Source organism: Lynx rufus, unplaced genomic scaffold (genome assembly GCF_022079265.1).
Source record: "Lynx rufus isolate CCGP_SWC_20201006 ecotype Redwood Valley unplaced genomic scaffold, mLynRuf1.p SCAF_3, whole genome shotgun sequence".
NCBI classification, from domain to species: Eukaryota; Metazoa; Chordata; class Mammalia; order Carnivora; family Felidae; genus Lynx; species Lynx rufus.
This window is the reverse complement of record NW_025814845.1, coordinates 185,204,042-185,227,323: the sequence shown is the minus strand read 5'-3', so window position 1 is coordinate 185,227,323 and position 23,282 is coordinate 185,204,042.

Genomic DNA, 23,282 nt, shown 5'->3' with positions numbered 1-23,282 from the left:
TGATTTCTTAGTTGCTGGTATAGAGGTTTAATAAATGCTTCCGGTAGGGGTGTCTGTGTGGCTCAGTCCAGTAAGCGTCCCACTTCGGTTCAGCCTGTGATCCCATGGTTCATGAGTTCAAGCCCTCCATCGGGCTCTCTGCTGTCAGCACAGAACCCATTTCAGATCCTCTGACCCCCTCTCCCTCTGCCCTCCCCCCTAGTTCTCTCTCTCTCTCTCAAAATAAATAAATAAACTTAAAAAATGCTTCTGGTATGATCTCAATTCTGGAAGAAAGAAAAAAGCTAGATATATGGAAAAAAAGGCTGGAAGGATACCCATGTAACATAGCTAGATTCTATGCTTTTGACATTTTACTGGAACTTTCTCCCACCTTGGTCACAAGAAGTTATCAGTGTGAGGCTTATCCACCTTACTACATGACATATGGAAAACACAGTTGCAAACCTGAGGGAAGGCTGGAAAGAGATGAAGAGGGGAGAAAGAGAAGAAGGATACAGAAATAACAAAAGCATAACTTTGCTAATTGTATCACATTAAATCCTGTTCTCCCAACCTATAACCCTACTTCTACTGAGAAAAATGAAACAATTTTAAAACAGAATGAAAGCCCAATTACAACGGCGCTGCTTGCTTCCTTTGTAAATTGTGAACAATGCCCACCCCTCCTTCCTCACCATCCTGCACCCACCCCACCCCCAGAAATAAACCTTACTGCAATACAAATTAAGTTTTGTGATTTTTTTTTATTCCTGCTGTTTTCAAGGACTCTAGCTCAATTGAGGACATAAGGCTAGCAGATGGCATAGTTTTAAAGAAGTTATAATATTTGGGTTGAAATTCCCTACTCTGTTAATTATGGCCCTGAAGACTTCTTGTCACAAAAGCAAAATTGTACAACCCCTTGACATTAAGAATGTTGATACTCAGGCCCTAATGCAGCTGCCTGTGCATGAGGCCAACAGATGGGCACAGTGTTTTTAAAAGCAGTAAAAGCCTGCATTGCTGAGGTTTAAATTCTCTAACCCGGTCACCAAGACTCTGCAAGCTCGCTGCTTGAAAAGGAGGGCTGGGTGCTGCTTCCTCATCTGAAGAACCTGCTCGCTCTCCCAGCCCAGCCTCCTAGAGCCACTGGGAGAGGGATGCTAGAAGACATGACCAACCCAGTGAGTGTGTCACAGAAGATACTCCTGTGGTCGGCTCGTCGTCATGAGCCTGGCCCTCACCTGGTTCTGTTCTAGAGGAACACTTCAGAATAGGGCTAAAGGATAAAGGCGACAAGATGGAAAACCAAAAGAATTATGCTATTTGCATATTGTTTCTAGAACATGGCATTACATTTGCAAATCGATGAGGATCTATGTATAGTCTGTCAACAAACAAGGGAAACGTTACAGACCTTTTTGATCTACAACAGCCTCTTTAAAAGAAACATTTCCATGCAATCCGTGTGCACGTTTCCTAAGCTTGATAAATACCGTAAAATGTGGGGTGATGAACATAGAAATGGAATGTCTGTGAATGGAAGCTGAATTTAATCACCAGAGAAGTCAAATTTGAGCAACACGGCATGGTGGGAAAAGCCTAACTTTTCCACCAGTCCGGCCTAACTAAGCTCAGATCTTGTTTCTGGCACTTACGGGCCAGGGCCATGTGACTTTAAGGAAATCACTCCATCCACCGGCCCCCAGTTTATTCAAATGTAAAACTGGAGACATAATAACCTCTTGACAGATCTTGGTGAGTTCTGGTGAAACTTGGTGAAAGTTTGAGTTTAAGGTATCACTGCTCATTAAGTGATACTTCTTCCTAATGGAGATTCAGTTTGTTTGCCAAAGGCTCACCCCTTGTCTTTCAAAGGCCCTGTCCATGGCCCTGAGGCCTGACCTGGACTTTTGCTTCAGTCTTCTCTCCTGTGATCTTGGCCCAGACATGTGGTCATTTTCCTGTTCTGCCTCACCTCCAGGTCTGTAGGCTGGGGTATGGTCTTCTGTACTATCAGGTGCTTTAGAGGGACCATTCATTTTATTTTCTGTTGTAAAGGAAGTGACAACTAAGGTTTGGATGTTGCTTATTGATAAGAAGATAAGTTTCGTTGCCCAACACACCGACATTAAATTTTTATGGGAGGAAACAATAGGTGTTGGTGAGGATGTGGAGAAAAAGGAACCCTCGTGCATTTTGGGAATGCAAGCTGGTGAGGCCACTGTGGAAGACGGAATGGAGGTTCCTCCAAAAATTAAAAATAGGACTACCCTACAATCCAGGAATTGCATTACTGGATATTTACCCAAAGGAAATAAAAACACGAATTCGAAGGGACATATGCGTGCCTATGTTTATGGCAACATTATTTATAGTGGCCAAATTATGGAAGCAGCCGAAGTGTCCATCGATGGATGAGTGAATAAAGAGAAAGTGGTGTATATATATATATATATATATATATATATATAAATATTTAGCCATAAAAAAGAATGAAATCTTGCTATTTGCAACAATGTGGATGGAGCTAGAGAATATCATACTAAGCAAGATAAATCAGAGAAAGACAAATACTATATGATTTCATTCCTATGTGGAATTAAGAAACAAAACAAACAAAAAGAGAGTGTCAAACCAAAAAGCAGACTTTTTTTTTTAATTTTAGAGAGAGCACATGTGCACGCACAGTGGTGGGGAGGGGTGAAGGGACAGAGAGAGAGAGAGAGAGAGAGAGAGAGAGAATCTTAAGCAGACTCCATGCTCAGTGTGGAGCTCAACTCAGGACTTGATCCCATGACCCTGATCATGATCTGAGCCGAAATCAAGAGTCGGATGTTTGACAACTGAGCCACCCAGGTGTCCCCAAAGAGCAGACTCTTAACTACAGGGAACAAACGGATGGTTACCAGAGGGGAGGTGGGGAGGGGGCATGGGTGAAATAGGTGATGGGGATTGGGGAGGGCACTTGTCGTAATGAGTACTGGGTGTTGTATGGAATTGTTGAATCACTATATTGTACACCTGACACACAGTATGTTAACTACACTGGAATTAAATTTTTTAAAAAAATGTGTAAATTTTATGGAGTGAAGAAACTAGCTATGAAGAAAGTCTGAAAACATCAAAAATCACAGATATTCTTGGGATCAGTATCAAAACATTAATTGAACATTGACTGGATATTAACTGGCGCTCTAAAACATATTGACAGAAGAAACTCCTCGTGTCATACATACTAATGCTGGACTGCCTGCCAAGTGGTTCCAACATTTGTGAGAGGCTGAATGCAGTTTGCTTTAGTTAATGAGGTGGAGTACGGCGTGGGGGGAGGGGGGAGAATTTAGGTAAATCCCGTGTTCTTGCTGATTCTGGAAGAACAAGCAGCAGCAAGCCCCACTTGTCTTTTCCAGCAGTAAGTTTATACTTGACTAGGGCAGAGAATCGCCTCAAAATAAATCAATTTCTATTAGTCACCCACTCAGGGGAGGCTGTGGGATTGGCTCAGGGGGTTGGCTTAAGGAAGGGGGTTCAGAAGCCTCATTTCTGTTGACCCTTGTGGACTGATTGCCAGCAAGATCTGCTCTCAGGACAGAATTGCCCTCTCCCTGCGGAACTGGTGGACCTCCTCCCTCTTTCACCCACTCTGTCCCTAGAGGATGGACAAGCAGATAATTACTTATGCACAAACCTAACTTAATCCTGGTTTTATACCTTAAGCACCTTCTCGCTCCTATTCAGCCAACTCTCCTGTCCAGGTCTAATGTTTGGGCCCCCTTGACGACTGAACACTTTCTTCGGGCCCCTTAGTCTTTCTTCTTATTATTTTTTGATCACCCATTACCCCTCCTCTGTTGCATTTTTCCCTCCTCAGTCATCTATTAGCCCCAGTGCTCCTGTTCTTTCCACTGCTGGTTCCTAGAAACAATCTGAACCCAGCAGTGCATAATTTAATTTGAGTTTTAAAGTCAAAGGGCATCTGAGCACTTGAATATCATGCACGGGGCCTAACTGTGAAATGGAAGGTTCTCGCTTCAATTAATGGCATGTTAGGGATTAGCAAGCTGTATGGAAAGGTATTTCATATCAGGGTAGGAAAGCCTGGCTGAGAAAATGGGGATCTCCTGAGCAATGAAGTGTCTGAACTCAGATTTAGTAAACATTGGAATACGTGGTTTGATGAACAAAATTATTTTGAGAAGACAGCAGAATCGAACTTAGAATTCACAAATGATTTGCTTGGAAATTTTAGAATGGTGAATGAACGGCATGTGATGGCGTTGCCCTATCAAAAATTGGAAATTTTTGATGGCGTTGCCCTATCGAAAAGATACCACCACAAATCATATGATTCTGCCTTCCCCAAATTTACATCCGTGTTCTTTCTCCCGATCTTTCCTTCCCTACGACTTCCTCCACCAGCTTCCAGCCACACACTCATTGGGCACTTAAACACCACCAGCCCTGAAATATTCTTTCCTGGTTGTACAGAGAAAAGTTTGTTTTGAATTTGATGCAGTGACCTCTGTATGTGCTACCTTTATTCAATCGTATACCATGTGTTATAAGAAAAAGCTTTCTTTGAGATCTCTCCGTGAAATCAATTGTAAAAATAATCAAGTGTTCCATTTAAGGGCCTTCCCCTTGGGTGTGCCCCTGCCATACAGGACCCGGCCAGTTTCAGCAGGTGCCGAAGGTAAATAAAGATCTGCTTCCCTAATTGTCCTTTCATGGGTTGAGGCAATCAGGGAAGCAGCAACAATATCAACGGAATCGTAACCATCACTTGCCGCGTGCTTCCCAGGCGCCAGGCATTGTTCCAAGCACTTTCTGTGAATAAACTCATTTAATCTGCATGACGGCATGACGTTTCATCTGCATGACAATCCTACAGGAAGGTACTAATCGTCTACTCCCAAGGGACAGGCAAGGGCCTGTGCCAATCTTCCACTTGTCTAAGAAGGCACCAGGTTCCGTGTTGTGCCTTTGGCCCAGCTCAAGAACACTTCCCTGGCGAACAAGTGCCAACGTCGATCCCTACAGGGATCCCTACCAAAGTGTGACCCAGAGGCCTGAGGCCAAATGGATTTGCAGAAAAGTTAATTTAATCCTATTCCTGGGCACTGAACACATCTTTTTTTCTTATTAAGAACAGTGGATTAAAGGAACTAAACAAGGGAAGTTAAATCGGATCCAAAAGCCTCATAAAATAATTAAATACTGAACATGACCTATTGAAGGCCAAATGTGTCCATAATTAATACTAAATGAATGTCTGCAACACATTTCTAAAGTATGCTTTGTTTTACTAGCCACCGTAATTGGATGCAATTCAGCAATTCACTTAACTTTTTTCTGAAAGAATGGAATTCATGTGTTGAGGAATTGATGTGTGTTCTAATGATTGTTTTTGCTTAGTTTGTTGCTGTTGAGAACCAAGTCACGGAACAAAATTTTTAGGAAAGAGCACGAACTACAGATTTTATCATAAAAGGAACCAACTCAATTTCCCTATGCACGGGTACCCTGTCCTGCTGCTATACATCCGTGTTCTTGCTCCCGATCTTTCCTTCCCTACGACTTCCTCCACCAGCTTCCAGCCACACACTCATTGGGCACTTAAACACCACCAGCCCTGAAATTTTGACCTTGGAAAATGGGGCCTCCCCTTGCATAACGTTGCTCAGTAGGAGGATGTGGCCTTGGTTAGTGAGGATTTAAGGAACCGCATGCAGACCGACGCGGATGAATGAGAGGGTACAGGTGGAATTTGGAATTACGGGTTGAAGTGAGCAAGGATTTGTTAAAGACTTTAAAGCTTTGAAACTGAAGACTGGTCTCGCTCTCATCACGGCTAAAGAATGAAATTCTCCGAGCAAAAATATATTGAGTGATAAGATAATTTGGGTTGATCTTTCCCACCAGCCTCACCTTCTACCTTTGAAGTGTGTGAGGTACAAAAGCAAAGAGAAACCAGCCAATTGTGAATCACTACTTAATTATTCATGAGGTATATTGGTCTATGTTAAAGAAAGGGATTGGAAATGTTTGATGTGTTCTGCCCGAGAGACAGATATTATCGTGGGGTATATTTATCTCAGGAAGAGAATATAAAACATGCAGCAGTTATATGTTACAGGGCAGGAAGAGCAAAGGGTAGAAGTTTTGTCTCTTACAGACAGAGCAGTGCTCTGGGACAGGCACTTGTACATCTATGCCAAGCAGAGGGCTACCAAATGTTGTATGAAACCTGAAGACGATGGTGCATTCCTCACGTTTGCCCTTTCTGATTCTTCCCCAATATCTGGAACATTTGCTGGGGTGCCGCTTCTACTTGCCGGTGAACTTGAAATTCTCGCTGTTCAAGTTTTGGCCGATATGGATAAAACAGAGCCTACTTGAAGAAAATAGGAATATGGCACAAAATACCAATCCTGATGGCACCCACTGATAGGGCTGCCTGGATTCTGACTATGACATCAGTGGTTGGGATCCCTGTACCCAGTGCCTCAGGGAGGGACCTCTCAGAGAGAGCTGGGCTCAGGCCCGAGAGGCCCAAGGGGCAGGGCATCTGGCCCCATACTGCCTCAGCATCACTGTGGGGTCGTGCTTTCACTCCAGGGGGCCTAGAGGGCAAACCATTGAATCAAAGATGATTATTTGTCAGCCTTAAGATCTTTAAAAAAAAATTTTTTTTAACGTTTATTCCTTTTTGAGAGACAGAGTGTGAGGGGGGAGGGGCAGAGAGAGAGAGAGAGAGAGAGACAGACAGACAGACAGAATCTGAAGCAGGCTCCAGGCTCTGAGCTGTCAGCACAGAGCCCAATGCGGGGCTCGAACCCACGAATTGTAAGACCATGACCCGAAGTCGGACGTTTAACTGACTGTCAGCCTTAAGATCTAATGGAATTTATCTTGCTTGGGATAGGTCTCTCCTGGTTTTGTTTCTCCCTTGAAGTGGGAATGTCTATCCTATGCTTACTCCATCACTGTGTTTTGGAGGCTCATAAACTCATCTGGTTTCACACGTTCACAGCTGGAGAGGAATTCTGCCTCTGGATCGGGATCATATCTCAAGTCTCCTCCATATGTGATTCAGATGATATTTAGATGAGACTTGGGACCCTAGGCTTAAAGTTGATGCTGGAAATAAGTTAAGGCTTCTGGGGCTGTTAGGATGGAAAGAGTACATTTCACATGTGAGGACATGAATTTGGGGGCGGGGGCAGGGGCTGAATTCTATGTACTGAAATGTGTCTCCTCCCACTCCAATATTCATGTGTTGATACCCTAACCCCCAATGGGATGGTATTTGCAGATGGGGCCCTTGGAAGGGAATGAAGTTCAGATGAGGTCATGAGGATAAAGCCCCCGAGAAGGGATTAGCATCCTCATACGAAGAGACCCCAGAGAACTTGCTTCCTGTCATTCTCTCTCTGCCACGTGAGGAGGACCAGGGAGACAGCCGTGTCTCTGCAACCAGGAAGGGGACCCTTACTAGCAGTCGAATCTGCCAGTACATTGGTCCTGTACTTCCCAGCCTCCAGAGCTGTGAGAAATAAGTATCTTCTGCTTAAGCCACTCAGTCTAGAGCATTTAGTTGTGGTAGCCAGTGGGCTAAGACAGTAGGCTTCCTAGCTTTAGGCCTCAAACATATGCGGTAGTGTCAGCATTTTAATCTTAATAATTACGACTATACTAGTAATGGCCAACATTAATTGGGTGCTCACTACCTTCCAGGTGGGGATGGAGCTGTGGGAAAATCTACAGACCTGGGCTTGGTGGAGCCTTCCTCCAAGGGATCTGGGAGATACGGAAATGGGGCAGTCTGTAGGAAGCAAGGGGTTTAACCACGATTTCAGCTGCGCCACAATTTCCACAGGGCATGTACAGATTAGAATGTGTTTCAAAAGAAAAGAAAAAAGTTTTGAAATCCAAAATAATTACATGTTGACTTAATCACTAATCTTGATGAAAACTTCATTTAAACTATGTGATTTCCATTTCAGTTCTGATAAAAATGAAGTGCTCTCTCTGCATGACTTGTGAATAATATGCTTTTGAGTACCAATAATTTGACAGCAACGGGCTGAACAAAATAAGCATTTTGAGCTCTAATCAGAGAAATGAACACCTGGGAGAGGAAGAATAGAAAGTCGTTGTACGATACACATTTCTAGAGAACGTTAACTGTTTAGGAAGGAAAAAAAAAAACACTTAAAAATGGCTACAAATCAATGTTTGCCTGGTAGGTTCAAAATTGTTTTAGAATTCTTAGTCTTTAATTTTCTATTTGAGTGAGTGTTCTTTTTAAAGCAAACAATGGAAAAAAGAGAAAAGCTTGAAAACTTTCAACCCAGGTGGAGGAGAAGGGTCCTTCATTTTCCTGTCATGTGTTAAGAACAACTAGATGTATTCTCCAAATAAAGTAGAAGGAGAAAGGGTGATATGAGAAAAGCATAAATCAACCCTGAAGTGTGTAATTATTGTGAAGTATGACTCTCCCTTACAACTTTGCAGAAAAATATAAGAAATAGTAAACGCTTCTAAAGTATTCATGGTGTCCTAATACGCTCTGACTTCTCATTTCTGCTTTTAGAAACTCTGACTTTATAATCTGTGTATTCTTATTTACTGAGTTACGTTATAACGGGTAATATCGTTGCGACACAAGTGACTTAGACTGTTATAAGCTCTCCTTTGGTTGCTGTGGCATGCTTCAACATTTTGGCGAAGGGCTCCGTGCAGAAAGCCGTAAGTGCTGAGCGTCCCACTATTAACCTAGTACTTCAACAACCCCAAGTATGTCTTGCTTCCAACCCGGGTGGATTCCTGCAGGCTTCTTAGCAGGGGCTGACGGTCGCTGTTGCATTTCAAACTCTGTGAATTCGTGTGTGTGGCTGGTGTGGCCACAGCGCTGCCTCCGACCTCCAGGCAGGCACGAAGGGGGTGGGCGGGGACCTCCGGGAAGGACTGGGAAGGGTTGTGCTGGTTGGCGTTTGTGACTAGTTAGCGTAACACTCTATGTCATCACATGTAAGTTAACAGGGCTAGTCATTTTCCATTCTTTTGTTAAGTTTTGTTTGTCTCAGGAAGAGAACATGTTTTTGAGCTTTTATGTAGCTGGTGCAGTTTTCTTTACTTTTTTTTAAATGTAGAGCCCTAGACATAGTCATCTTATCCTGTTATTAACGATTAGTGTGACTTGCTAGGTGATTGACAGCACTCCATGGCCTGTTTATTCATCCTGGGAGCATCAGGGCTAACCCGGACTAATCATGTTTGTTTTCTGCAGCATCACGGTCTGGTTAGCCCTTTGTCCCCTCAAGTTCCGTCTTCTTTTTGATGTGCTGGGCGTGCTTGGGGCGGGCTGTCAGACTCAGGGCTGCGCTCCCTCCCTGCATTCTCTGCGTCCTTGTGCCCGGCGGAATGACAGGCCTTCATTTGCGCCCTCTGCGTGCCCTTGCGCTCTTTGCCCCTGCCGGGAGTCCTAATGGGAAATGGCCTCAAATCCCTGCATTCAAGTTCATTAAAAGCCCTGCTTCTCTTACAAAATCAAAGCATTCAGTCTCTCATTGATCAGTCTACGGACCAACCAAGCGATTGAGAAAAAAATTCATCTTTGCGCTCAAAGGTTCACAGTGTTTGGAAATTATTGAACAGGTGGCAGATATTTTCTCTGTTTTCACGAACAGAAGGCAGAGCACCTCCCTGGGTGTGTGTGTGTGTGTGTGTGATACATATCTGTTAAGTAAGGCCACCCCAGGCTTAGAGAAGCCGGGAGACACACAGACCCCTGATAAGTAAATGATGGGGAACGCTAGCATTTGCCTTCACAGGGACCAGATGGAGTTAGGGAGCACTTGATAAGATCCCTTCTTATCTCTTCTGAACTGGTCACTGACTTCTCATTCCTGCCCCCTCCCCTGTGGGGAGAGACTGCCCAGGGGGTTAACTGAGAACGATCTGAAAGAGGTCCTTTCACCTAGATGGGAAGAGGCTATTAAAACAAGTCGATGGAAACACTGGTGTCAGAAAAATCAGGGATGTAGTCCACTCTGGGGCACAGGAAATTTTGACCTTGGAAAGTGTCCTATTGTTCCCCTAATTATTTCAGGATGTTTTAAAGACTAGCTCCTGTTGTGCAGTGTGCTACTAGAAGATAATTCACTACCGGAGATAATTCACTACCTGTAGCTTTGGCCCTTAACCTGGAAAATCACTTATTCACCTGGTGATCTCCACCACATTTTTTTTTTAAAGGACCCCTTGGGAAGTGGATCACACAGGTTTTCTCATTTAATCTATCCCAATATTATTGTGAGGTGGATACTACTTATCACCATCTTCAAATTCAGCATCTGAGAGAAAAACTTAGCCTTCCTCTTCCGTAAAGCCCATGCTTCTTCCACTACTGCAGAGGCTCCTGTCTTGAATGAGAGGAGAGGATAAGAAACAGAATGACGTCTTAGCTTTTCTCTTTAAAATTACCCTGAAGTTTATGTCAGTCTGGTCCCATCTGCAGAACAATGCGCTCTGCTACCCGCATTATTTTCTTCTTTCCCACCCCAGAGCCACTGCTCAGAGCTACTCCTAGCTCTAAGAATGCCTCAATTGTGTTAATATTACTATTTTCAATCTCATATTTGCACCTTTTTTTTTATGTCTATCTATTTTTGAGAGAAAGAGAGAGGGAGGGGCACAGAGGGAGGAGGACAGAGGATCTATCCGCAGAGCCTAAATACAGGGCTCGAATTCAGGAACCATGAGATCATGACCTGAGCCAAAGTCAGATGCTTAACCAACTGAGCCACCCAGGAGCCCCTCCTATTTGCACCATTTTAATGGATGTTTCCCAGCAGAGCTCGACTCTTAAAATGAACTACGTAGAAAACCTATGGTCCTTTTAAAAAGGTACATACCTAAAATAAATATGTAGGGAGCTAACTATATGGCAACTTAAACAATACCGTTTGATGACACTCACTTAGCAGAAAGTTCCTGGTTCCCTAAACGTTTGTTCTCTCCTTTTTTTAAAAAAATTTTTTTTAATGTTTATTTATTTTTGAGAGAGAGACAGAGACAGAGTATGAGTTGGGGAGGGGCAGAGGGTGAGGGAGACACAGAATACAAAGCAGGCTCCGGGCTCTGATCTGTCAGCACAGAGCCTGACGGGGGCTGGAACTCACCAACCGTGTGGTCCTGACCTGAGCCCAAGTCAGAGGCTTAACTGACTGAGCCACCCTGGCACCGCACGTTTGTTCTCTCCTTAATCTCAATCCAGTTTTTGTTAAACACAGGGTTGCAGAGCTGGAGGCCACATTTCACATCATCCACAGCAGCTAGGTTTGGGCATGTGACTAAGTTCTCACCAATGGAACGTGAGCGGTAGTAACATGGACACCTGCTCCAACCCTTCTCCAAAAAGAAATTGCTCGCCCTCCGAGTACACTCTCCTTCCTCCCTGAAAGCTGGATTGTGGATGTGGCATTGACTCAAAGGCAGGCAAAGGAATGCCCCGTTCTCAATTTGTTGTCCTTAGACCTCCAAGGGTTCCTGAGACATTTTCTGTGGGTCTACGTGGTCAAAACGGTTTCGATGATAATACTAAGATGAAGTCTGCCTCACCCACTGAGTTGACATTGGCCCTGACGGTACAAAAACAGTGGCCAGTGGAGCTTCTAGTGCCTTAGCGTGAATCCAGGTGCTGGTAGGAAGCAGTCCTTGCATTCTTCGCTGCCACACACAGAAGAAAAATGGCGGTTTCCTTAAAAAAAAAAATCACCGATGAAGCTGTCACAGTGATCGATATTGTTAAATCTAGAATCGTACGTCCACGGCTGTTTAATAGTATGTGCGAAGAAACGAAAAGTAGGCAGGATATACCTGTGCGTGTTGGAGTAGGGCCGTCTTGAGGCAAAACACCCGTACAAATGTTGAGTTCAAAACTGAATAATTCACTTTCTTTTTTAATATCGCACCATTTTTACTTGGAAAAAAAAAACCCGACAGACAAACGCAAACCATGGTTCTTCAGACTTGGGGACTTGGCAGACATTTTCTTGAAAAGGAGTAAAGGAAGCCTGTTGCTTCAAGAAAAACAACGGTGTTTGTTGCCAGAGAGAAGGTTCAAGATTGAAAGAAAAAAATTAGAATTGGAAAAGTTGTATCTGCCATTGTGAACTTGATAGCTTCCCAATGTTTAGAGGATTTTCTAACGAGATTGGTCGTGATATTCATAAATGCTGTTTCATGTTGCATAATAACATGTTCTAGTAGTCAAAAGATATGCAGAATTCAGTGGACCGATATTTTCCAAACAATGAACATACGATATCACAAAATCATGTGTGGAAAAATACCATAGTGAAAGCTGGAACAGCTGACTTTCACGTGACAGAGTCTGAAAACTACATTGATATTATTTCAGATTCCACATGGTGGTCAACCTTTAATAAAATGGCACTTGTCAAGTTGAGGTATAGTATTAAATAAGCAGACCCACAATTATTTGAGAAGTCTTTAAAAATACTCCTTCTTTTTACAGTTATACGACTGTGTGAAAATGGATTTTCTTCCTAAACTTCAACCAACAGAACACATTACAACAGACTGAGAACAGAAGGAGGTCTGAGAATCCAGCAGGCTTCTGCTAAGCCAGTCACTGAAGAGATTGGCAAAATGTAAAACGATGTCATTCTTCTCACTAAACTTTAGTTTGAGTTTTGGAAAATACAGTTATTTTTCATGAAATCTATTTTATTTATGTTAAAATGCATGGCTTTCCTGTTTGGGGTAGGCTGAATAATGGCCCTTGAAGACATCCAGACCGTAATCGCCGGAACCTGTACATATGTCATTTTATAGAGGACTTTGCAGGAGCGCCTGGGTGGCTCAGTTGGTTAAGCGTCCGATTTCAGCTCAAGTCATGATCTCAAAGTTTGTGAGTTCGAGCCCCGCGTCGGGCTCTGTGCTGACAGCTCAGAGCCTGGAGCCTGCCTCAGATTCTGTGTCTCCCTCTCTCTCTGCCCCTCCCTTACTCACACTCTGTCTCTCTCTCTCTCAAAAATAAACACATATTAAAAAAAATTTATAGCGGGCTTTGCAGATGAGATTAAATTAAGGATCTTGAGATTGGGAGACACTGTGGGGTTAGATGATTGGGCACAATGTGATCACTAGAGTATTTGCAAGATGAAGACAGGAGAGCCAGGAGCAGGAAAAGGAGATGTGATGAACGAACTGGAGATTGGGGTGATGAGCCTTGAAGACAGAGGAAGAGGCCACCAACCAAGTAATGCAGGAAGTATCTGAAGCTACAAAAGGCATGGGATGGATTCTCCTTTGAAGCTTGCAGAACTAATGCTGCCCAGCCAAGACCTCGATTATAGATACATGACCTCCGGAACTATAAAAAAAAATACCGTTGTATTGTTTTAAGCCCCTACACTGGGGTATTTCTTTTGCAACAGTAGTAGGAAACTAATATAATGTTATTTTTAAAAGAATTAAATAAATACTTCAAACATTTCTTAGTTTTCGTTTTGCATACGATACATACTGATAGATACAATACATACAAACAAAAGCTTTTTCGAATCCCGGTAATTTTCAAAAGTGTAAAGCAAGTCTGAGGGCAAAAAGTTTGAGAATCGCTGTCCTAAGAGATGGCAGAGAAAGACAGAAGAAATATGAACCCCTGAATGAATTTATAAGCTCAGCTGTCTGGCCAGGCCGGACTGTCTGCCCACACCTGGACTGCTATTTATATTAAGTGATAAACTATCTTATTTAAACTACTGCATTTGGGGTCTCCGTGTTACAGCAACCCAGCCTGTATCTAAACAGCTAATGTTAGCATTATGTTTCCTTCTAAGTGCAGAATCCCATCTAAAAACCAGTTTGAACTGATTTCATGAAGATTTTAAATTCCTGGCTGATTTTTATTTTTTTTTTTAATTTTTTTTTAACATTTATTTATTTTTGAGACAGAGAGAGACACAGCATGAACGGGCGAGGGGCAGAGAGAGAGAGAGAGAGGGAGACACAGAATCGGAAGCAGGCTCCAGGCTCCAAGCCATCAGCCCAGAGCCCGACGCGGGGCTCGAACTCGCGGACCGCGAGATCGTGACCTGAGCTGAAGTCGGACGCTTAACCGACGGAGCCACCCAGGCGCCCCCTGGCTGATTTTTAATAACAAAAAGGCCAAAATAAAATTAGAGACCGTTTTAGAAAAATTTATCCTTTCTCTATTAAACTCTCTTTCTTACTAGTATGGAGACACTATTTTCTCTGCTTTAGAGAAAAAAAAATCTTTAATATGATTTTCCTAATCCTTAGATTCATTCAGATGAGAACTTCTATCAGCAATTACTGATATGACCACTTGCCGTTGACTCTTTCGTTAATTCTTGCGATTCTTCGGGTCTATCCGCAAACTGAAATCATTTTGAGAAATGAAAGTAATGATGCTTATAATTTCGCCTCTGAAAGTATCTTGATTTTTGTTGTTGTTGTTGTTGTTAAATTTCTAATCACCTGACAAGACAGGTTGGAAAGATGCTATCACCGCTGGACAAGTGAGGTTGTAATAGGAATGCAGAGAAAGTAAGAGACTTGACTCAAATGATAAGTATCTCACGGCAGGGCTAACCAAAAACCAATTTTATGCAGATGTACTAAAAGAGCACAGTTTTGTTGATAACATACAATTGGTTATTTTCAGAATATTTGGTAGGTTATTAACCGGTAACTGTTTGAATTAGAAATAACGGGTTTCCAAATAGCTTTTTAAATGTGTAACCTCATCCTATCAAAATTCCATAGGCAGTGAATATAGGTAATAATCATTAAAATAACAATTTAAGCCCAGAAACAAATATTACCACAATACCCTCAATTGTGCTCTTTACGTAAGAAAAGACTCAAGGTCCAGAAGTTTTTAGTGAATAATGAGAAGCCGGAAAATTACATCAATAAAGTAAAAATAAGCTAGAAGACTTAAATAGTTAGAAAGACCACCAAGTCTGTATGTATAAAAGGAAGCAGTGAGAGCAGACAAGATGTCACATCACAGAACACAGTCTTTGTGAGAAAAAGCTCAGATATTCAAAACAACAATGTCAGAACAAACTTGCATATATTCACATGGCACATGACATTATGATTATTTTCTGCTGACAGAAATAAATTATATAAATAGGACATCAAAAGGAGTATGTAGCTTTGATCTCATTTCTAATTAATTGCACCCAGAGAATTTTCAGATCACATAAGTGTGGGATAGTAAGTGTTACTTATGTAAATAATTAATAAGCATCTATGATCTATTGGGCTTTTATCTGTCCTTCCAAAGAGGGGAAAGTTATCTACAGTTCAGCCAGTAAGAAATAAACTCATCCTTTAACTCTCTTCTCTAGGCTTATTTCTTTACAGCTTGGAGAAATTTCCTCAGAAGCAAAGCCACTTCTATAATCTTGTTTAGAAGAGGATATTCTAGAGCACGAGCTACAATTAAGAGTTCTTTTTTAAACACACGAGAGGCAAGGAGTTTTGGTTTCGTTTGTTGGCACCAACATCTCTTCCCTCCTTTCCCCTTAAAAATAGAGTCGTAGCTAGTTTGTAATTACCCAGCAAGGGACTTCATTTTCTAAGCCCCCAGCAGTGAGGTGTGTCCATAGGACGTAGCAAAGCAATGTGAATGGAAGTGAGGTCTTTACTTCCAACTAACGCCCCTGAGAGGAAATTTTTGTCCCTCAACAGCTGGTGATGCCCAGAACCACCTTGAAAGTCATGTGTTAAAGATGGCGAGGCTGTGGACACCTTGGGTCCCTGAAAGACTCCATGGAATAGAACCTCCCTCCGACCAAGAACACTCACCTCAGACTAAGGAGAAAGAGAAATACACAACTTTGTCACTTAAACCACTTGCTAATACGTTGCTGGGTGATTTGCCACTCTGTTCCACGTAGATTGTTTGGTGGGGGGTGGGGGTGGGGGCAGAATAAAAATTGGAGCCATTCTTTATGAGTTCCTCAAATGATCTCCACCTGAAAAGGTCTCTCTCAATATATCCCCTCTTTCTAGAGTCTTTCTAGAGTCTTCCATGCAAAATCTTTACCTAATGCCCTTCAGGCACTGGCTGTATGATTTTCTCCCTCTGTCTTGGACATTGTATTCTTTTCTTTGGTCTTTTCCTCAAGGCGCTGAAGTATGCTTGGGTTTTCCACGTATTATGAAGCATTTTCTTACAGTCGTAACTCTATTTCAAGTTACCACCTTATCTTTTTCTGTTCCTTATCTTTCGCCTCTTTTCTCCCACTAGGTCTTTCTCAAAATTCTTGAAGGAATGGTTAACCCTTCCTGCCCCAGTTTCATATGACTTGTTTTCCAACCCCATCCTTCTACAAAACTGCTTTCTTTCCTCACTAAGCATGAATCCAGTTATGTCTCTGAGAGTGTTATTCTTTCTAAAGACTTGTACAATACTGATGGATACTATTTTTTTGTTCTTCTTTAATCATTCCTCCGAAATCACTACTTCATCTCATCTCCACCTGGTTCAACAAATGCATAGAACTCCTAAGCCCTGTCCTTTAACCTTCTTTCTCTTTCTGTCTCTTGACTATTCTATCTACCACCATGGATTGTCTCATGGGGGTGAACTCCATCTACTGTGCACAGGTTTTGTATATTTACATGGATGTCTTACCAGCAACTCAAGCTCAACCTTCCTCAGAGAGATTATATTTCTCTCATCCAAATTACCTCTTACTCCTGATTTCTACATTTCTGATCATGGTTACTTTGCTTTACCCACATGCAGGCTGGAAATTTCACAATAAAATTGTAACAGGTCTCTCCCTTTTGCTTCCCAGCATTGACCTATCTGCTGTGTCTTTAGTCTTGTCTTTTTGTCTCTACCTTTGAAATCATCCTCCTGTCCATTCCTGTGTTGACCTTCCTCCCACTAACACTCTAATGCAGGTTCAAACCCTTGTTTTTTCTAGGCTTTTGCAATATCCTCCTCATCTCTAAATCTTTCTTCCTGCAACCCCATTCATATGCTACTGACATCGTAATTTTCCTATTGTGCAAAACTCAGCATATCATTTTTCGCAATAAAACACCCCTCCAGTAGCTCCCGTTGCTTATTAAATAAAGTGCTTTTGCTGATTTACAAGACCCACTGAAGTCTGATTTTTAAGATGCTTTCTCACCCTGTTTTGTACAAGGTGTAATTCCTAAGCCAGCCATATGGACCCCCTGATCTCCTCCTGATATGTCCTGCCCTTTCCCACCTCTGTGGCTTCCCTTGTGTAATTCTATTTCCAGGAATGTTGTTGTCCTAGTCTCCATTGGATGAATTCTTACTCCATCTTCAGGTTTAGCTTTAATGCCACTTCTTTCATCAGGTGAAACAGTATCTCTGTCCAAACACTATAGCAAATTATCCCAATCACTCTTCTGTCGCCCTTCAATGCCATCTGAGTTATTGTCCTTTGGGGCAGGAGAAACAAGACGATATTTGAAGTCTAACGCTGACTCCAGTCATGGCTCTACCACTAGGTGAGCGGGCTATTTTACCTCCCGAGTCTTCATCTCCCTATCTGCGAAACAGATAATAATATCTCTTCTCCCTCAGGGTTTCTCCAAGGATCGTAGTAGACGATGGATGTGATAGGAGTTCGGTAAATTATTAAACACTTTATAAACATTACTTGTTATTGGGGCACCTGGGTGGCTCAGTCGGTTAAGTGTCTGACTTTGGCTCAGGTCATGATCTCACAGTTCGGGGGGCTCTCGGCTGACAGCGCAGAGCCTGGAGCCTGCTTCCGATTCTGAGTCTCCCTCATGCTCTGTCTCTCTCCTTCTCAAAAATAAATAAAAACATTAAAAAACATTACTTGTCATTATGATTATTTATTATTAGAAACTTATTTCTCCAAATACTTTAAGCTTCTCAGAAGTAGGAATCGTGCGTTGTCTTTTTCTTCTCTCCTAAAATAATTACCAGAGTGAACTTGTGCATAGAATTTGCTTAATAGGTATTTGTTGCACAACAACAAAAACAAACATAGAGTTAAAAGAATAACCAAAAGTTAAGATAAAACATTCAAGTGGTCCGCCTATATAATACTATATGCCTCATTGTGATGGAACAAAGTTATAAGACATTTCATTTGTTTATTTGATACTCGTGTTATTTATATTGCTTATGATTCAAAATGTCTGCACGTTAGTCTACAGAATAAGGAAAAGAAGTAGACACAAATGTGTTATCTCTCAAATGTTAAAATACCCCCCAATACTTTAGGTACCCACATAGAATGAGCGATTTTCCTCATCTCTAAAGGACACAAAACCCAAAAAACAAAACCCAAAGATTGAACGCAGGTGGAAATGCCACGAATGAACATGCCAATTTCTTTAGAACACTAAATGGATGGTATTCATTATTTCCAGACAAATCTGTGCGAGTGAAATCATCAGGCAAGCATTTGTTGATATCACACAGTGATTTGTATAAATCAAAACAAGAAAATCTCTGTTCAGACAATAAATTCCTCTGGAGGTTGATTAGAATAAGACAATTTTTAAAGAGGATTAGAAGATAATTTTCAGCAGGAGGCCAATAACATATAAAAACATAGTCATTAGCATTCTCCAGGGATGAATAAGAGGTGGACAAACTAGAAGAAACAAGGCATTCTGATCTCTGCTGAGGGGCTTCAAAATTAAGTGCCAGAACCCACCTTACTGGAGACTGAGTGCCTGATGTATAATTGTCTCACCAATAGGTCCCCCCCCCCCAAACAAAACGATGGATAGATTCATATATCCCCAAATGAGAAAAAAAAATGTATTTTGGTCCACACGAGGATACGTTATTACAAGAACCTTAGAATTCTAACTACTTTATTCTTCTAACAAAAAGAATTGTATTTAACACTGGAAACTCAGGCCGGATGGACGACTGTTGAGTTATAGTCAAGTCTTTCAAATGGCAATAGGAGCCACATTCTCCCACACTTCTCGCACGCCCTCACCCCTCCGCCTTCCTTCCCCGATGGGCAAAAGGTGGTTGAAGGAGACACCCACCCACTGTCCTTGGTGCGCCCATCAGGACGGTTCAACCTCCATAGACGTTCTGGTTCTCTGTAGCGGGCTTGGCGTTCTCTGCCATCTCCTCTGTGAGTTGCTGGTAGGAAGGTCCCTGCATCGTTCCCCTCTGCCGTCCTCTCATTTTATCCTTCAGATCAGCAGCGCCAAACACACAGCTGGAAAAGAGCAGCTGGACGCTTGCTTTCCTTCGCCAGTGGTTCCACAAGAGGTGACTCCTCGCAACGGAATTGTAAGGTAAAACGTTGCCGCACGTTGACGCGACAGTTGCTGAAACGGAAGGAGGCTAGAGGAAACCGGGCGAACACGACTCCGCGCTCCACACGGGGCTTTGCAGGCCCAGGCCATCCCTGAGGCACCCGGAGGCGGCTCAGGCTCACTGCACCCACCCCACCCCCAGCTCCCGGGGCGCGTGCCCCCCTGCTGGGGGATTCTGACCTCTCTGTGCAACACCGCCTGTCCCTCCTGTTTCTCCAGGCCCCCGGGCCCCAGAGGTGTGGGTGCACCTGATGTTCGGAGGGCCGGTCTGAGGGATGGCAGTTTCCTCCAGCAACGAACGCTGAGCGAAATTCTCACGTTCCAGGCACAGTGAATGATCCACCGAAACACTCGGGCCCTCGCTTTGCTGGAGGAGCATGATTTGGCTTAAGGCGCCAGTGGGTCCTTCCTCTTTCCCTTTTTAGACTTGTTTGAGAACTTCTTTTGGGGGGGGGGTGGGGGCGTGGGTGGGGGGGGGAGGCTTTGTTTTTGTCGTTTGCTCCCGAGCTGGACTTCCTGCATCCTGGATCTCCGACTCGGTGCTCGCTCCTGCTTCGGACCTCCTCTTACACACTCATTTTGTAGTGTATTAATCTACTCATATTCAGCGGAACATTATTTCACTTTGTGAAAAAATATGGTATTTCATTTTGTCCAGAAGAGTGCTATTGGCATGTTTAGACTCAAAATAACATTATACTTGGAGAAAAATGCATACATATGTACACACACACCCCTGAAATGTTTCATATATATTTTTTAATACAAGTTCCTTTATTTTCTGTCTTTGAAGTTAACATATTCCAAAACTTGGGGGATCAAAACTGCGACAGGGTCATTTTTGATGTTCTATTTGGAAACTTTTCTCCACTTTACGTTCTGGCTCGGATCTGCAAGTGACTCATTTATTTGTTCAACAAGTGAATGCTTTTCTATAGCCTGGTACCAGCCGGACAAGTACTAGGCACTTACAAGTTTGGGGACAAGGGGGGCCCCTGGGAGAGAGAACGTCTGTAAGATATCAGCTCTGCTGTGGGGGACTCACAATTTCACAGGCCATAGGAAAGCAAAGAGATGGACACGTAAATAATTAATTGTACCTCAACTCATTAAGTGTTGCAATAAAAGTAGATATAAAGTCCCGAGGCAGTAATTACTACGGAGTGACCAACTGTGGCTCAAGGAAGCAGGAAATGCCTCGAGACGAGCCTAATAATTATGATGCTGCTGCTGTAGTTTGTACCATTGTTTAAGATTTATGCCCAATCTAAAACCGTATGACCTATTCTTTCTATTTGCTTGTGGCTCTCCTCGGGGAAGATGGTGAAGGGAAGGAAGTAGAAATTACTTCGGCTACCTTTCTGCCCCAGGATTGTGGCCCTGACTTCTTTTTGTTAACTTCCTGACCATGCTCACTACAGAAGGGGAACTTTATGTCTGGGGAGGCAAGGCCCAGGGCTCAACGTGGGGATCCCGGAATGCTCCCTGTGTGCCAAGTATGGTCCTGGGGAGATGCTCGAGGAAGTGGAGAATACAGCCTGTCCCTCCAGGCAGAAAACATTCATCTGGTAAATCCTTCTTGCTTCCGTTAGATGCCTGGATGTTTGTGCACTGCCTGTCTCAGGAGACTGACTCAGAGTGACAACAGGTGGGCCTGTATTCTTGCTAGAATTGGAAGCTTGCAAATACACGTCATCCATCTTTCACTGGAGTTTCTGTTTCTTTTCTTTCCTTTTTTTTTTTAAAAGCATTTCTTGGGCTATGATGTTTCCTGAATTCGTCTTTTCAAAATATTATGCCCATCCAGATAAATCTTACACGAGGCCTAAGGCACTGCAATTCATATGAAGGCAATTTGTCAACTGGTGAATCCTGACTGATTCAATCAATCAGTATTATCTTTTGCTGAAGAGATTCCCCTTTGATGTCAGTATGAACCACGCATATTTAAGGTGATAAGATAGAAATATCATTTTGCAAACAAATTTTAGAAAGACTCTTTCTTCTCTTGTCTTTGTGGTGATGAGACTGTGGTCACACATCTGCTAGCCAGGCCCCAGGGCTTTTTGTTCACTTTCTTTGAGGGCTTTCAGAGCAAAGCTCAGGAACAAGTTTTCCGGGAGTTCGCTTCTCAGCAAGGTCAACACCTACCCCGACTTGCTGGGGCTGCATTCTGAGCTGCGTTTTACCCTACGAAAGATGTAAAGTTTGCCTTCCCATACAAAGGACTAGTGTTTATCACTTTTTTTAAAGTTGGCCTTCCATCTGTCTTTCAATACATTTTCAATCTCTTCCCTCCATCATTCCAAACTGTTTACTTCCCCCCCAAAATAAGGGAAATGCCATTCCTGGCTTGTCTTGTCTAAGCCTGTCCCTTTTCCTACTAACACTACCTCAATTGTTAGGCGAGGTTTGCGTTCGGACATGTCTTTTTTGAGTCACAGGCCGCAGGGTTTAACGTGGGGAGATCATTGCTGTAGCTGCTCAGGAAATGAAGAACATTAGTGAAATTCCTTTCATTAAAAAGAGCAAATAAAAGCGAGATAGCATATCATTTGCAGTTAATTATCTGAATACAGAGATTCGTCACTTATTAAAGCCAAACAGAAATCCTTTCAAAAAACTATAGTCCCAATGCACCTATATTTTATTTACTTTGGCTCATGCATGACCACTAAAGAGAGAATATGTCAACTGGCAACCTGCTGATTTATTTTGCATTATCTTGGTGATTTTGAGCCATTGGATCAAAATATTCCTTATTCTTTACATATTTTGAAAGTTTGTAAAGTAGACTTAGCATCAAAATACCAGAAAACCCTGTATCTGTTTCTCTTCTCTGTAGTCTGTCTCTTTGTTATTGCCTACTGTTTCAGTGATGTTTGAAAGGAGGTGCAATGAACATTTAATTTCTTGTCTCAGACGTTCAGAACTAACTCTATGATAATTAATTTTGGTCTTTTCTTCTCTTAATTAAAGTAACCTGCTAAGTAACATCCCCCAGAAGATACTAGTTTATTATTTTTACCCTCTCCTCTCTCTACTCGCTGTGATACACATGAAACCGGGTGATAGATGAAGTCGCTATTTGGCCGTCAGGCATCGCTGTTTCCATGGACGGTACACGAGGTTGGTATTTCCATGGATGGTGCGCCACAAAGAGGGAATTTCCTTTCCCCCACCAACTCTGAATCACTGTCCTATAGCAGTTTTTAATGTCGTCGTAGAGCGGTCTTGCAGTTAGTGAAAATGGTATCGCTCCTCTGCAAACTTGCAAATGTTTCAAATGTAAAGGAGGTGAAAACTTACACTCCGATCCCTGCAGAGCTGTTTCGTGTGAAAGAAAGGAGATCTCTCTGTTTATGGTCAACACGGATACTGGTACAGAAGCACTTCCTAAGATTCCAGACTGTGTTTAGACCAGCCCCTTCTCATTGTCTCCAATTTGCTTCCTTTTTCCCATGAACTTTAAAAAAAATTTTTTTTTTTAATGTTTATTTATTTTTGAGACAAAGAGAGACAGATCATGAATGTGGGAGGGGCAGAGAGAGAGGGAGACACAGAATCCGAAGCAGGCTCCAGGCTCTGAGCTGTCAGCACAGAGCCCGACGCGGGGCTTGAACTCTCAGACCGTGAGATCATGACCTGAGCTGAAGTCAGACGCTTAAACAACTGAGCCACCCAGACGCCCCCTCCCATGAACTTTTATCTGGGGTCTTGTCCTATTCCCAAGGTCCAGGTCAGCATATTATGAGTAGATTACCTGATAAACTAACTTCATCATTAATATTAATGTTTCAGCTTATTTCCCTAACTATACAATGCCTGCCTTTTAACCTACGTTTCAGGGTTTCAAATCAGAGGAATGATCAATAAGAGATATTAGACCCTCCTAGAGATTTGTATTTAAATATTCATAG